The sequence below is a fragment of the Lasioglossum baleicum genome, chromosome 19 (genome assembly GCF_051020765.1).
Source record: "Lasioglossum baleicum chromosome 19, iyLasBale1, whole genome shotgun sequence".
Taxonomy (NCBI): Eukaryota; Metazoa; Arthropoda; class Insecta; order Hymenoptera; family Halictidae; genus Lasioglossum; species Lasioglossum baleicum.
In genome coordinates this window covers 8,781,738-8,797,391 of record NC_134947.1, presented here as the reverse complement: position 1 = coordinate 8,797,391, position 15,654 = coordinate 8,781,738, and positions in this window count along the sequence as shown.

Genomic DNA, 15,654 nt, shown 5'->3' with positions numbered 1-15,654 from the left:
AAATGTACGTATAAGTCTTCTATTAGCTTGTATAACGAATGTAGAAAATGTGTTCCGGGTGTGACGTTAATAATACTTAATTTTTATGTCATAAATCTATCAGTATTAATACCTAATCTCAAAAATGAATTATTCATGTCGATATAGTTCTTAAAAAATGTTTTTTCAGATTGTAAACTAGCTTTAAAAATTAAATTTGATAGTGGCCATCACTAGAAACAAAACTTTTGATTCCAGTCGAAAAAAGTAATTAATAAGTATCATAAAAAAACAGATTAAAGTAAGAGAAAGCCAAAAGTGTACATAAAATCTGAGGATATTATTAAAAATAACAGATTGAAGGAAAATAGAAGATTGAATAAAAATGAAAAATTGAAGAGAAATCAAGAATCTCATTCTGTTGTATCCATCGTACAAGTACAATTAAATATCGGTAAACTGTATCGGTAAAACAGTGACTGGATGATGAGAAACAGACATTAGCGCTCCTAGCGAAAAATCCCGGAATTATAGTTGCACCTGTAACGTTCCCATGCAGTTAGCACGGTGAACGTTCCTTTACGCCGACAGCACCATAGCGCTGTCTCTCACGCTCCACCAGCCGAGCGCACCCCTCTTTCTCACACCGGCAGCACCATAGCGCTGTCTCTCTCACTCACCAGCACACCCCTCAAATCACACCCGCATTAATACGCTACCTGTACCTAGGTGGCCCCTTTTTTTTCCACACTTTCTCACAGGTAAAACTGAGAGGGATTAGACCTACCCCCTGCAAAAAGCTTTCTCGAAAGTAAAAATATGCAGGGTAGAACATAAAGACCACCCGCTGGGACTGGTCAAAAGAGAATAAAGCCGTCTGCTTTAGGGTCGTTCCTCTAAGTGCTGGTACAAATACAGATCCGCGCACAACGAATCCTAGGATTCCGAGTGCTGGTACAAATACAGATCCGTGTCACAGACGAGTGCGACCTGACGTACCTCCTCAAAAAGGAACGTTTTCCCCATCTTTCGAGGGATGACCATTCCCCTTGATCTTGAGGTATCAACTGGGCCGATACGAGTGAAACGAGGAGGAAGGAAGCACAAAAAATCGAGGAAGGCAGCCAAGGACCACGGGCTAATACTAAAGGAAGCATCGCCAGCAGAGCCGACTCAGATAGTCGATCATCAGTCCGTAAGCTCATGGGAGCTTAAACTCGTCGAGGTCCCAAAGGCTATCCCAAATCTTAGCAACGTCCCCACAACTGATCCCCGATTCGCACATTACGCGAATCTATTGTTCCCCCATCCTCCTACGCGGACAACAGTATAATTTTGTATGTATCTTGAAAATTCTTTTGTAAATTGCTTTCTTTTTTTAATAAATCAACTTGTTAAAATTGAACTGTGGAAGAGCTGAATTCTTGGGCCTCTGTTGCTTTTTGGACCCCTCCACTGACGAAATAACGTCTCCCGCCTGAAACAGATAGCCGCTCGTCTGTTTCACATCCTCCTTGCGCCTACTTTCCGAAAGGAAGCATCGCGACGTAACAGGAGAATTTATTAAATTGGTGACAGCGGTGGGATTTTTCGTTATTTCGTGGAGGTTACAGCTTCAGAGACAAGAAAAATCAGTTTTTCCAGTAAAGTTATAAAATAAATCTTTCAAGATGACGCTCACACTTAGTGAAGACGAGTTAGAAATACTATCGAATCAACTAAAAACTAGAGAAAGTCGAATTAGAGAACAGGAAGAAAAATTCAGAGAAACGCAAGAGAATTTTGAAGAGTTTTTAGAGAACGAAAGAGCTCACCTCCGGTTAGAGGACAAAAAGAAGATACAGGAACTAGAACGTACAAACGAGAAATTAGAAGCACGAACAAAACATTTAGAAGCGCAACTAAAAGAAAAGGAGGAGTTGGAGGTTGTTGTCAATACATTAATGGCACAAACGAAAAATTTAGAAGCACAGCTCGCGGAAACTTCGTCCCAAGGAAAGCCAATAGCAGTTGCACCGGTTAAGATAGTAGAAGCACCACCGCAGTCCTTTTCGCTGCGACTTCGAGACATCCTCTCGGAGATCCCAACCTTTTCGGGAACCAACATTTCAATCGACCGGTTCTTTCAAGCATGCCGACGAGCTCGGGATGCTCTATCACCCTCTCAAGAATCGGAATTAGTAAAAGCCATAAGAACGCGAATTTTTGGGCGAGCGTATTGCATAATAGAAGGAGAGGAGTTCCGACAAATAGATGACCTAATAGCCACCCTTCGGTCTAAACTATTACCGCAAAAATCGTCCTATCATTACCGCGGATTACTCGCGGATATCTTTAAACAGCCCGCGGAACACATCATAGATTACGTACAAAGGGTGAAAGACCTGAAAATTTCCGTTCGAGACGCGGAGCGACAAGAGGGCCGATCGCCCGACCCCGAGATCGATAAATTTACGTTGGACTGTTTTATCCGTGGGTTACCGTCCACTATAAAAATCCTGTTAAATTTCAAGGGGTATCAAACGCTCACAGAAGCATATAATCACGCAATCATCGTTTCGAACGAAATGGAGCAGGAGGAGGCTAGAATGAAGCCACCACCATTGCTAAACTCTTCCGCGCCCCCCTTTATCCCGCGGAATCCCCCACCCTCGAGGAACTTCATAAATAATCGGGTACCACCTAGTACCTGTACAATTTGCAACAAGATTGGACACACTGCCTCACAGTGTTTCCACAACCCCCAGAATCGAACAAATAGTAATACCTCAAATCGACCCTCGTCTCCGGTAACTTGCACATATTGCAATAAATTCGGACACACTGCTTCCCAGTGTTATAGGAAAAATCAACTCGGCTCGGGAAACCGCGACAACCGCTCGCCGACGGACGACCGGCGAGACGGGAAACTAGATCGTCCAACACTAACGATTACAGCGGAAGAAAAACCTTCCACATAAAAGGTAATTTCGATCCCGTTATCGAAATGAACTTGGCTTCTCCAATCGGCAAAACGAAATTCTTAATCGATACCGGATCGGAGCCAAATTTAATTAAGGAAAGTCAAATAGGGAATCTTCCCTTGAACCATGGAATCATTCTAAGATTAAGTGGCATTACATCAGAAGTAGTTGAGACAATGGGGTCTTTAAAAATTCAAATATCAAATCAAGCCCACGAATTTCACGTGGTGCCAAGTAATTTTCCAATTCCCTACCCCGGGATCTTAGGATCGGAATTCTTAAGAAAATCTAATGCCACCATATCATACCAAGACCGCTGTCTTATATTAGATTCCATGAAAATTTGGTTCTCCGATCCTCTAAAAATTACGGTACCTCCGCGCAGTGTTACGACGGTTCCGGTTTTCTTAAAAAACCCCCAAGTTAGAACGGGTTATCTCCCTCGGCTGCATATCGGGCCCAAAATTTTCGCAGGAGAATGCGTGGTAAGAAATATAAATGGACGTGCTCTAATAAAAGTATTTAACACGTCGGAGGTAGAATTTGACGTGGAAGTCCCTTGGTTATCCCTTGAAGAAATCGAGGAGATTAACCAAAATCCCCCTAAACTCGCAAGGAACGAGGAAAATTCCCCTAAACTCGCAAAGAACGAGGAAAACCCCCTTAAACTCGCAAAGAACGAGGTAGAAATTCCCAAAACCCCCTGTCTTCCCGTCGAAATCTCTTCCGAACGTTTTTCAGAAATATTCAAATCAATAGATTTAGATCACTTAAATGTTGAAGAACGAAAGCACGTTGAAAATTTAATACAGAAGCACCACGACATTTTTCACTGCAAAAATGATCAATTACCATGTACTCACTTAACTTCGCATAAAATAACCACTACCGATAGCGGCCCCGTAAATATTAAACAATATAGATTCCCCCCAATCCATCGAGAGGAAATACACCGACAAATATCGGAATTAGTCGACCAGAAAATTATCGTAGAGTCATCCTCCCCTTATAACTCTCCCATCTGGATAGTTCCGAAAAAACCAGACTCCTCCGGCAACAAACGTTGGAGGATGGTTATTGATTTCCGACAGCTAAACGAAAAAACTGTAGGCGACGCATACCCCCTTCCAAATATCATCGACATATTAGACCAGTTAGGCGGGGCTAAATATTTTAGCGTCCTAGACTTAGCATCCGGCTTCCACCAGATTCCCATGGAAGAATCCGACGCGCATAAAACCGCATTTTCATCCCCCTATGGGCATTATCAATTTTCACGAATGCCTTTCGGTCTTAAGAACGCTCCTGCTACATTTCAAAAATTGATGGATACTGTATTAACCGGATTACAAGGAACAGAAATGTTCGTTTATATGGACGACGTAGTGCTATACGCGAGTTCTCTGCAAGAACACTCTATTAAATTCAATAAATTAGCTGAACGTCTACGATCCGCTAACCTCCGGCTTCAACCGGACAAATGCAAATTTTTACGCAAAGAAGTCCATTATCTGGGACACATAATTTCAGAAAATGGTATTAAGCCAGACCCAAGTAAAATCACTGCAATTAAAAACTTTCCAAAACCGCGCACTCCGCGCAATATTAAACAGTTCTTGGGTCTTAGCGGATATTATAGACGATTCATCTCAAATTTTTCTGGTATAGCAAAACCATTAACATCACTCCTCAAAAAGGGTGTTAAATTTAGTTGGCAAAACGAACAGGAACAATCATTCAGTAAATTAAAGGAAGCACTTTGTCAGGAGCCGGTTCTCCAGTATCCGAATTTCAACAAACAATTCATAGTGACCACAGACGCATCAAATCATGCCATCGGAGGTATACTAAGTCAGGGAGAAATCGGTAACGACCTCCCTATAGCATACGCGTCTCGATCATTAAATACAGCAGAAATGAACTACTCCACAATAGAGAAGGAACTCCTCGCCATCGTATATTGCACGCAACATTTTCGCCCTTACCTTTACGGAAAGGAATTTTTATTAATAACCGACCACCAACCTTTAGTTTGGCTACATAGGGTGAAAGATCCCACATCCCGACTCGTCCGCTGGCGACTTAAACTCGCCGAATTTGAGTACAAAATCAAATATAAGCCGGGGAAAATTAATAGTAACGCGGACGCGCTTTCACGGAACCCCCAAGTCTTGGTAACGAACACCCGCGAAGAAGAAGAGATAGACGAAGACTCATGGGCTGGTTTGGCTGAACTTTTTCGAGACGATGAACTCCCCCTCACACCTCCTCAATACCCTCCACAAGAAGGACTCCAACCGCCGTCCCTAGGACCCCGGCAAATATCGGACCTTCAAATACCCTTCGAAGAAATTCCCACCCCCGAAAATCCCTTAAGATCCTCTGGTACCCCCGAGAACCTCCTATCGTCGCCCTTAGGGTCTCGACAACCTATGGAGAACCGAGGGAATACTGAGGAACCCCTAGAAGAAGAAGAAATAGAAGAAGAAGGAATAGAAGAAGAAGGAATAGAAGAAGAAAGAATAGAAGAAGACGGGAATCCCACTAATATCCCCAGAATAATAGACGAAACGGAGGAAGAAATAGAAGAGGAAGAAACAGAAGAGGAAGAAACCCCCCCTAACCCCCCGGGAATAGCAGAAGAAACGGAGGAAGAAATAGAAGAGGAAGAAACAGAAGAGGAAGAAACCCCCCCTAACCCCCCGGGAATAGCAGAAGAAACGGAGGAAGAAATAGAAGAGGAAGAAATAGATGAAGAAACATACACAGGAACGGAATCAGAAGTCGAAGAAGATTCCCCTACGACTAATATTATTGAAACTAGGGATTGTTTATATTTAAGAAAGGATAATGTGGTATATTTCGTAACCATCAACGGGGATCCATTTGATGAGGGCTCACGTCAAATCCAGGACTTTGCAAAATTACCTTCACATAAGGATTTAAGATTAGGGAGACCAGACGTCCGTACAATAAATAGGAAGATGTACATCGCGCTCCCAATAGTTAGAGAGTCACACGATCCAGTTAATAGGGAAATATTAAAGGAATGCTTCGAGAATTTACAAAATATAGTTTACGAAGAAGCAATAAGTACATTTTCTATTAGTAAGCCTTCAAAATCAGATAGAGTAAATTGGACCGCCTTAAATGAACAATTAGAAGGAAGATTTTCACATGCGCCAATTCACATTACAGTTTGTAGAAACCTTGTTAAAATTCCACCGGTTTCAAAAAGAAGTAGGATACTAGAGGAATTCCATACATCCGCTATATCTGGGCACAAAGGGATTACAAAGACGTACGCTAGAATTCGTCAATATTTTTTCTGGGATAGCATGAAAAAGGACATCCAACAATACATTCAAAATTGTATAAGTTGCCAACTAAAAAAGTTAGTCCGCGTCAAGAATAAGCAACCAATGATGCTTACAGACACGCCGGGCAAAGCATTTGACAAAATATCAATAGATATGGTTGGACCTTTACCAACCACCCGTAGAAATAACAAATATCTACTCACTATACAAGATTTATTGACGAAATATTCTCTAGCCATACCAATACCAGACGGACTAGCACAAACAATAGCAAAAGCATTCACAAACAACCTTCTATACCGCTTCGGAACACCGAAATGCATTTTGACAGATCAAGGCACGAATCTAACGGGAACAGTAATGAAAAGGCTATTTCGGAAGTTTAAAATTCAACACGTTTGTACTTCACCATACCACCCACAAACAAATGGGTCATTAGAAAGAGCGCACCATGTCTTCGTGGAATATTTGAAGCAATATATAAATAATAGAGTTCAATGGGATGAATGTATCGAAGCAGCAATATTTTCTTATAATACGAGTGTTCACGAGGGAACAAGATTTTCGCCACACCACTTAATATTTGGGGAAATCGCTCGCCCACCCTTCTCATCCGACATCATAGAAGAGGAACCCGAGGAAACTTACGAAAATAGGTTAGTCCAACACGTAAAAAACCTAAGGGACCTCCAAACTAGAGCAAGGAAGAACCTGATAGCAGCAAAGGAAAGGTCGAAATACTACTACGACAAAAAGATCCACCCGCAACAATTAAAAGTAGGAGATAGTGTTTTTATACTAGCAACAAAGCAGAATAAATTCAGCGACCATTATGCAGGACCATATAGGGTAATGGAAATACTTCCAAACAATAACATTAAACTATCTATCAATGGAAGATTGAGAATTTTGCACATGGACAGATGCAGGAAATCCAGGATCCCAGCTCAGCTGTAGCCATCGCAAAAAATGAGATCCTACGAATCTCATTTTTTATTCGTCAGGGGGGAGGTGTAACGTTCCCATGCAGTTAGCACGGTGAACGTTCCTTTACGCCGACAGCACCATAGCGCTGTCTCTCACGCTCCACCAGCCGAGCGCACCCCTCTTTCTCACACCGGCAGCACCATAGCGCTGTCTCTCTCACTCACCAGCACACCCCTCAAATCACACCCGCATTAATACGCTACCTGTACCTAGGTGGCCCCTTTTTTTTCCACACTTTCTCACAGGTAAAACTGAGAGGGATTAGACCTACCCCCTGCAAAAAGCTTTCTCGAAAGTAAAAATATGCAGGGTAGAACATAAAGACCACCCGCTGGGACTGGTCAAAAGAGAATAAAGCCGTCTGCTTTAGGGTCGTTCCTCTAAGTGCTGGTACAAATACAGATCCGCGCACAACGAATCCTAGGATTCCGAGTGCTGGTACAAATACAGATCCGTGTCACAGACGAGTGCGACCTGACGTACCTCCTCAAAAAGGAACGTTTTCCCCATCTTTCGAGGGATGACCATTCCCCTTGATCTTGAGGTATCAACTGGGCCGATACGAGTGAAACGAGGAGGAAGGAAGCACAAAAAATCGAGGAAGGCAGCCAAGGACCACGGGCTAATACTAAAGGAAGCATCGCCAGCAGAGCCGACTCAGATAGTCGATCATCAGTCCGTAAGCTCATGGGAGCTTAAACTCGTCGAGGTCCCAAAGGCTATCCCAAATCTTAGCAACGTCCCCACAACTGATCCCCGATTCGCACATTACGCGAATCTATTGTTCCCCCATCCTCCTACGCGGACAACAGTATAATTTTGTATGTATCTTGAAAATTCTTTTGTAAATTGCTTTCTTTTTTTAATAAATCAACTTGTTAAAATTGAACTGTGGAAGAGCTGAATTCTTGGGCCTCTGTTGCTTTTTGGACCCCTCCACTGACGAAATAACGTCTCCCGCCTGAAACAGATAGCCGCTCGTCTGTTTCACATCCTCCTTGCGCCTACTTTCCGAAAGGAAGCATCGCGACGTAACACACCCAACCCTCCGTCTAGGGGTGTACTTCGGTAAATTTCAAACTGTGTGTTTAAACACGTATAGTTTAACATAATAAAGGTTGCATTGACATTGTATGTGTCCCGGCAAGTGCGCTTGGTGTATGCTTTTTCTATAAAGAACCCTAAATCTGTCGATATTTAAGAAAATGTATGTGTCTTGACAGTGGCAGCACTGTCGCGCCGCCCAATGCTTCTCAAACTCTGCTACATGCTGCCGAATAATGAAAATTACGCCTCGAAGACGCAAAAGAAGGCCATCTTAGACACCAAACGCGCTAGGTTGGTCTTTTATCCAGCGATTGTGACTACGTAGGGGCCTCAAATGTGCGTTAGCGAGACGTGATTTGAAATTTTCGGGACCCTTGCAATACTCGTTTACGTATACCTGGATCTAGCGGGTGTGAGTGTGCCACCACACTCTCGCTCGACCAAGGCCAACTAAGGACCGACACCCTTAAACAGGCACAATGAGTGACCTTTTTTTCTAGAAAAAATATCGTTCATGTTTCGGCGCCTCTTCGATGAAGCGCCCGTGTGCGGGGCCCCCAGAAGCGCGGGGCCCGTAGCATTTGCTACTTCTGCTACGGGGCTTAACCCGGCCCTGACTGGTGGAGCAACTTGGTTACGCCACAAGTGGCCTAGTCTAATAGCAGCCTACGACTTTCAGAACGACAACGGCCCAAAGAATTTGGCGTAATTTGCATTATCGGGTATCCATAAAGCAGCGCATGTAGCTAGCTATTTTCACAAAGCTGCGACAGCTATATGTTGCCAAATAATGTAAATTACGCCTCGTTAACGTAGAAATAAGACTTTTGAGGGTAACTGCGGCCTAGACTGATCTTTTGTCTAGCCCTTTTGACTAGTGAAAGGCCCCATCTTTGCAATATCGAGAAATGAGAAGGCGCATCCCGCACCCTTGCAATCCTGAAGACGAGTCTACCCCTTAAGGTAACGCTCACCTCGCGGCTCCACTATATTCCAGTATTCCCGCTGTGGTATTACATATTCCTTCACACTGCGTCCTTTCTCGCTGCCACGCGCTAACAACCGGCGCTCGACGATCGGTATCGGCTGCTTCTTCTTTGCACTGAGTATCCTCACGTTGCTAACCTCACACAACCACACACAGACTCAATAAAAATAACCTGACACTTAGGGTCGCGATTCTATTCATAAAATCTCGTGGTGCGCCAGTCAATGAAGGTCTCCATTACGCGATGATACGAAGAAAAAGATCGTGCTCGAATCGAACCTTCGAATGGCTTCGAGCGGAGCGGAGGTGCAGTCTCGCGTAAATGAAAACCAGCGAGCTTCGCGACCGGGCTGTTGACAATTTCTTCGCGAGACTCTATTATCCGATGGCAATGCACGCGACCCGGCTGTCTCCCAATTAGCTCGGTTAATCGAGGTTCTACCGGGCATGGAAATCCGACGACAAAGGCGAACTGCTAGGAAACGAAACGGTGTAATCGCTATGAAAACGGATCGCGCAGCTCACCGAGTCATCGCAGTACGTTGAGAACGTTTTAGATTTGTGTAACCATCGCAAAACTTGATTAATTAGTAGCGACGTAGGGCAGACGCGGCGCCACTTGAGGAGAGAGGAAGCTTAAAAGCGCAACGAAGTTCCGACAGCCAATTATATTTCTAGCCTGGCCATTTTATGCGCCGCGCCGCCGCCGCCTTCATCAACCAAGATATTGAAATATTGTATCGAACAATTCGCATCAACGACGACGTTTCGGCACGAGAAACTAGTCTTCCGTTTCTGGTTTCGTATTTTATTAGCCCGGCGCGCGGCGTGGTGCGATAACCGTGAATATTAATTCGCCAACGCGGAAAATACGAATGAATAATATTCCTCAGCCGAACCAATCTCTCGCAGTCTTTCGGGCCGAGGAGAGCGTGTACCTCGGCTCGACCGAAATTGAAAACTCATCCAGCGGGACAATCGTTTCCCCATATTTCCTACGTTCCTCGATTTCCTTCCGTAATCCTGGATCCAGCGCAGCACCTCGACCTCTTATCTCTTTCTACCTTCTCCTCGGTTTTCTCGGGCTTATCCGGCGACCGTGCCATAAGCGGACGGAGACAAGTATCCAGCTGGTGATCCACGTCGAAATCGTTGACATGCCGACACACTGTCACATGTCGCCCCTTTTCCTAAAAAGTTGGCCAATATACAGTAAAGTCGCGATTCTTGTCAACCAGTCTGTGTTCTGCAAGGACAACTATCGCGTACCGACATTATTTCTTTATGACTGCGTCTACCGCGCCGACCGGCCGAGAGTTCAATCGAAAGCCAAACGTTGAGAAGGACAGCATGTAAGTACGGATCAAAGAGAACACGCGGGCCTTTGAACTGTGCCGGCGCGGCGCGGCGCTGCAGCGCACAGTGGGACCTTTCGTCCAAATCGGAGACAAAATCAAAGAACTTTCGATAGAAATAAGTTAGAGAGATGAAATTTTTTTTAAATTAAAGTTGAAACTTCGCAGAATATGGGAAAAATAGGGAGATTATGGTAAGAACGTTTTTTAACGGTGAGAAAATTCGTTATACTTGCACAATTTCAAGAAAATTGTGGTTTTTCCAATACCACGGGTGGAAAACATTTTTTTTGAACATGCTGTGCTTCATTTCCCGTAGATTTTTTCACGCTGATTTCAAATCTGGTCTCAAAATTTGTCTACGACCTCAGGATATTGCAAAATCGATTTCTTGAAATTCTACATGTTTAACGAATTTTCTCAATGTTAAAAAACGTTCGTACCATAATCTCCCTATTTTCCCATATTCTGCAAAGTTTCAGCTTCAATTTAAAAAAAATTTCATCGCAATGCCTCATTTCTATCGAAAGTTCTTTGATTTTGTCTCCGATTTGGACGAAAGGTCCCACTGTGCGGCGCACGGTGGGTACAAATGACTTACCTCGCTTCAAAAAGGAATAACTTTCGATAGAAATGAGGTAGAGCGATGAATTTTTTTTTAAATTAAAGCTGAAACTTTGCAGAATGTGGGAAAAATAGGGAGATTACGGTACGAACGGTTTTTAACATTGAGAAAGTTCGTTAAACTTTCACAATTTCCAGAAAATGTGGTTTCTGCGTTACCACGGGCAGAAAAATTTTTTTAAATTTTTGCTATATATCATTTCCCGTAGATTTTTTCACGCTGATTTCAAATCTGGTCTCAAAATTTGTCTACGACCTCTGGTTTTTTCAAAAAATTGTGAAAGTTTAACGAACTTTCTCAAGGTTAAAAACCGTTCGTACCGTAATCTCCCTATTTTTCCCATATTCTGCAAAGTTTCAGCTTTAATTAAAAAAAAAATTCATCGCTCTACCTCATTTCTATCGAAAGTTATTCCTTTTTGAAGCGAGGTAAGTCATTTGTACCCACCGTGCGGCGGTGACTGTCCGCGTCTCTTTCTTTTCCGTACGCTGTCCTTCCTCGGCCGTCAGTGGAGTGGGTACGCACCTGACAACTATCGCGTACCCGGTCGTTGACAAGTATCGCGACTTCACTGTACAATTTTCGAAGTAGAGGAGACCGGGGCTACAAGTTTCGATTTTAAAGAAACATATAAAATGATGTAGAAATAGTATAGATATTCTCTACGGATGTGCGGGTACCCGAGCCTCGGGTTCAGTCGGACAATGATCGAGTCGGTTTGGGTCGGGATCCCGATAGTTTACACAGTTCGGGTACCCGCGATTTCGGGTCCCGAAAGTTTGCCATATTCGGGTACTTGAAGTTAAAGTTGTATTTATATAAGTATAAATAGTTTTACTTTCACTGGCAGGTTGATAATGATTTTTGTATTTTTAGTGTAATCAATTTTTAGAATACATTGTGTGAAATAATAGTATTTTATTCTAAATTCGTGTGTAGGAAGAATAATTGTTCTACTTTTTTCGATACGAGTTTTATGCTCGAAATGCAAATCATGGGTGCACAATGTATGCGCTGGAGTTGACAAAAGAACAAAAACATTTGTATGTGATGTTTGTACTAACTGAATACCCATGTGTCATGTAAACGGATTAATGAAAAAGACGTTTTAATTATTATTGTTGCTTAATTGAATTCTTACGTACGACTTAGACTATAGGTAGTACCACAGGAAACCGGTTCCTTTAGTCGTACCGATGTAAGCTTTTCAAGATTTAGTTTATTTTACGTGAAAGCATATAGATTTTCTAATTTCGTTATAATAAATAACAACAATATTAACACAAGTTTTGAATAACACATTTAATTTCTATTTATTTGATACATCCAAAGTTTTATACGGTTTTTCTTCTTCAGCGGTACGACTTGAGCAACCTTACTCTATATCAGCCGTTTCCAACCGGGTCGAGGCGCGGGCTATTGCCAGGGGAGGCGCCAAAATTTTTAATAAAAAATTAATGTTCATACCATAATATCTACAAATAAATAAACTTCATATCGTAACGTAACAGTACAAATTCAGTGAAGTGATGTTTAGTTTTATTTTTCTTACATTTTTATACATTCATTTAAGTCCTATTAAAAAATTACCCGGAGCTGAAGATTTTAAAAATGACGCCTTTGCAAACGCTCCGTTTCTGTTTGGCGAATCGTATGCAAAACAGTTGCGACAAATTCCGCTTGCTGATAATACAGTCGGAAGAAGAATCAATGATATATCGGAAGATATTTCCGATCAATTAGTTTCTCGGCTGCGTGCTTCGACATTCTCCATTCAAGTAGATGAGGCAAGTGATATAGCTAAAGATGCCCATTTAATTGCATACGTTCGATATGTTGCGGAAAATAATATATTATTTTGCAAACCCATTCCTGGAAAGACCACATCCATTCAGATGTTCAATATAATAGACAGTTTTTTTGACGAAAACGACATAACGTGGAATAATTGCATTGGACTGTGCACCGACGGAGCTCACTCAATATCCGGACACAAAGCAGGTCTTCAAGCATTGGTCAAAAAGAAAGCACCACGTGCTATCTAGACGCACTGTATGCTTCACAGAGCAGCTATATACTCTATCCAACGAGAGAGCAGTACCGCGTAAAGACCAGTTTTCGTTTGTCGCTGCGCATCTTCGCCCTAATTGGTTCAAGAAAGTGGGGAGGGGATAGTGGAGTGAGAGATGATAGGCTCGCTGCGCCCCCACCATCTTCCAAGCTGCGCGCAACGGTACTGTTCTATCGTTGGATATAGTGTAGTGTCAAAACATATGAGCGAGGAACTGTACAACATTTATAGGGGAGAGTCGTGCAGTACCGACCGGCGTACTGTACCGACCAAAATTAGTTTATGACTTTTCCAGGTCAAATGGCTACATTTCCTTTAAGAAAACAAATGAATATAACTATTGTGGGTAATATGTTTCGTTGCTACATTGTTCATTCGATTTTTTTCGCAGTTCTGACACATTTAGCGTGATAATTTGTTTCTCAGGTAAGTAAATGACTTTGTTGAATTATGTATATTATACCTAGTCTATTAAGTATAATTAACGGGCCCTGTTTTGGAATTTTCTTTGTATATTATGTATACCATAACCTAAAATGTTTCCCCATGTTTGTCGTCCAGTACCGACCAATCAACCATCGACCAGTATAAGCCAAACTTTTCTTATCTGTAAGTTCAATCTGTTAGCATTTGAAATGAAGTTAGAGAAGATGTTTATTCAATCTTTCTTCTACCTTTTCCCACAGAAAAATGTCCGAAATTCCAAAGCGGACAAAACCATCATCAGTGCTCACTTTAAATATTAACGATAATTTTTCATTAACTTCTTTACGTGGTGTAACTTCAAAGTTCATGGAAATAGTAAAATCAATCTCTCCTAGCAACGACACATTAGAGTTGCAAACAAAAAAGAGAAGACAACGGACGCAACAATCCGAAATCCTAACTTCGACCGTTTTTATAAACGAAGTTCAGAAAAAAAGGAACCTGGCTGAAGAAAAAAAGATAAATGCGGAGAAAAGAAAAGCTGCAAGAAACGAAAAAGCCAAAGAAGCAGAAAAAAGGAAAGCTGAAACTCAATTAAGGAAAGGAAATAAGGAAAGATGTAAAAACTAAACGAAAAAAATGACATAATATATAAAAATATATAATTATTTTATTATTTGTATAAATAAAATTTGAATAAAAATGCGTATTCTAACATCTAAATGTCTTTTTTTAACATTATTAATGATTTAGACTGAAAAATCTACTAAATACGTAATGGTCGGTACTGGACGACAATTCTTTGTTTCCTTCAAATTCTAATATCTTTATTCTTACGAATATTGAATACTAATTATTAAATTTCACGAAATCAATTTCTGGCCTTTTATTAAGTTCCCTTTGTGTTACAAATTCCTTTTTTTAATTTTAATTTTTACCGATTCTAGTCTACCTAATAACAAGAAAACTTAGAGCGGTCGGTACTGCACGACTCTCCCCTACGAAAGTTATAATTATAAACTACATTAAGAACAGTCTTTGAGAGCTAGGCTGTTTGCAAAGCTATGTGTTGATGTGGGAGCTAATTATACCTCACTTCTGTATTATTGCGAAGTTCACTAGCTATCTCGTGCAAAAGTGATTCAAAGGGCGTTTCAGCTCAAAGAAGATATAGCTTTCTCGAAGAAAACCACCATGAAGAGGCACATTTGTGGACGAACGATAATTTCATTGTTAAACTTGTCTATTTGGTTGAAATTTTTGGAAAATTGAGCGGTTTAAATAAATCAATGCAGGGATCACAAATGCATCCCCTTGTTCAAAAAGACAAAGCAAAAGCTTTCATTGAAAAGCTGGAGTTATGGAAATCAAATTTACAAAAGAATGAGTTGGATATGTTTTCACTTTCAAAAGATTTCTGGGACACAGCCAATATTGAAGCGAGCAGAAATCTTTTTATCGAACACTTGGATGGTTCAGTGCTGAATTTTTCAAATTATTTCAAAGACCTTGAATTCTCAAAGGTTTTGTGGATACAGAATCCATTTATCGACAATCAAGAAGACGAATTTGAGCTGACAACCATAGAAAAGGAAAAATTGATAGAATTATCATGCGACAGCTCACTCAAACAAAAGTTTCAAAATGAAACCATAATTCAATTTTGGGTGAATCTTAGTGGTGAGTATGAATCTTTGTATTGCAATGCAATGCATGTGGTTCTACCGTTTGTAACGTCTTATTTTTATGCGAAACGAGCTTTTCGGCACTGGCTGCAATGAAAACCAAATATCCAACCAGGTTAATAGTCGGAAAAGGAGTTACGAGTGGCACTCTCCACATTGCCCCCAAGATTTGATAAACTTTGTGCCAATAAACAACAACACTCGCATT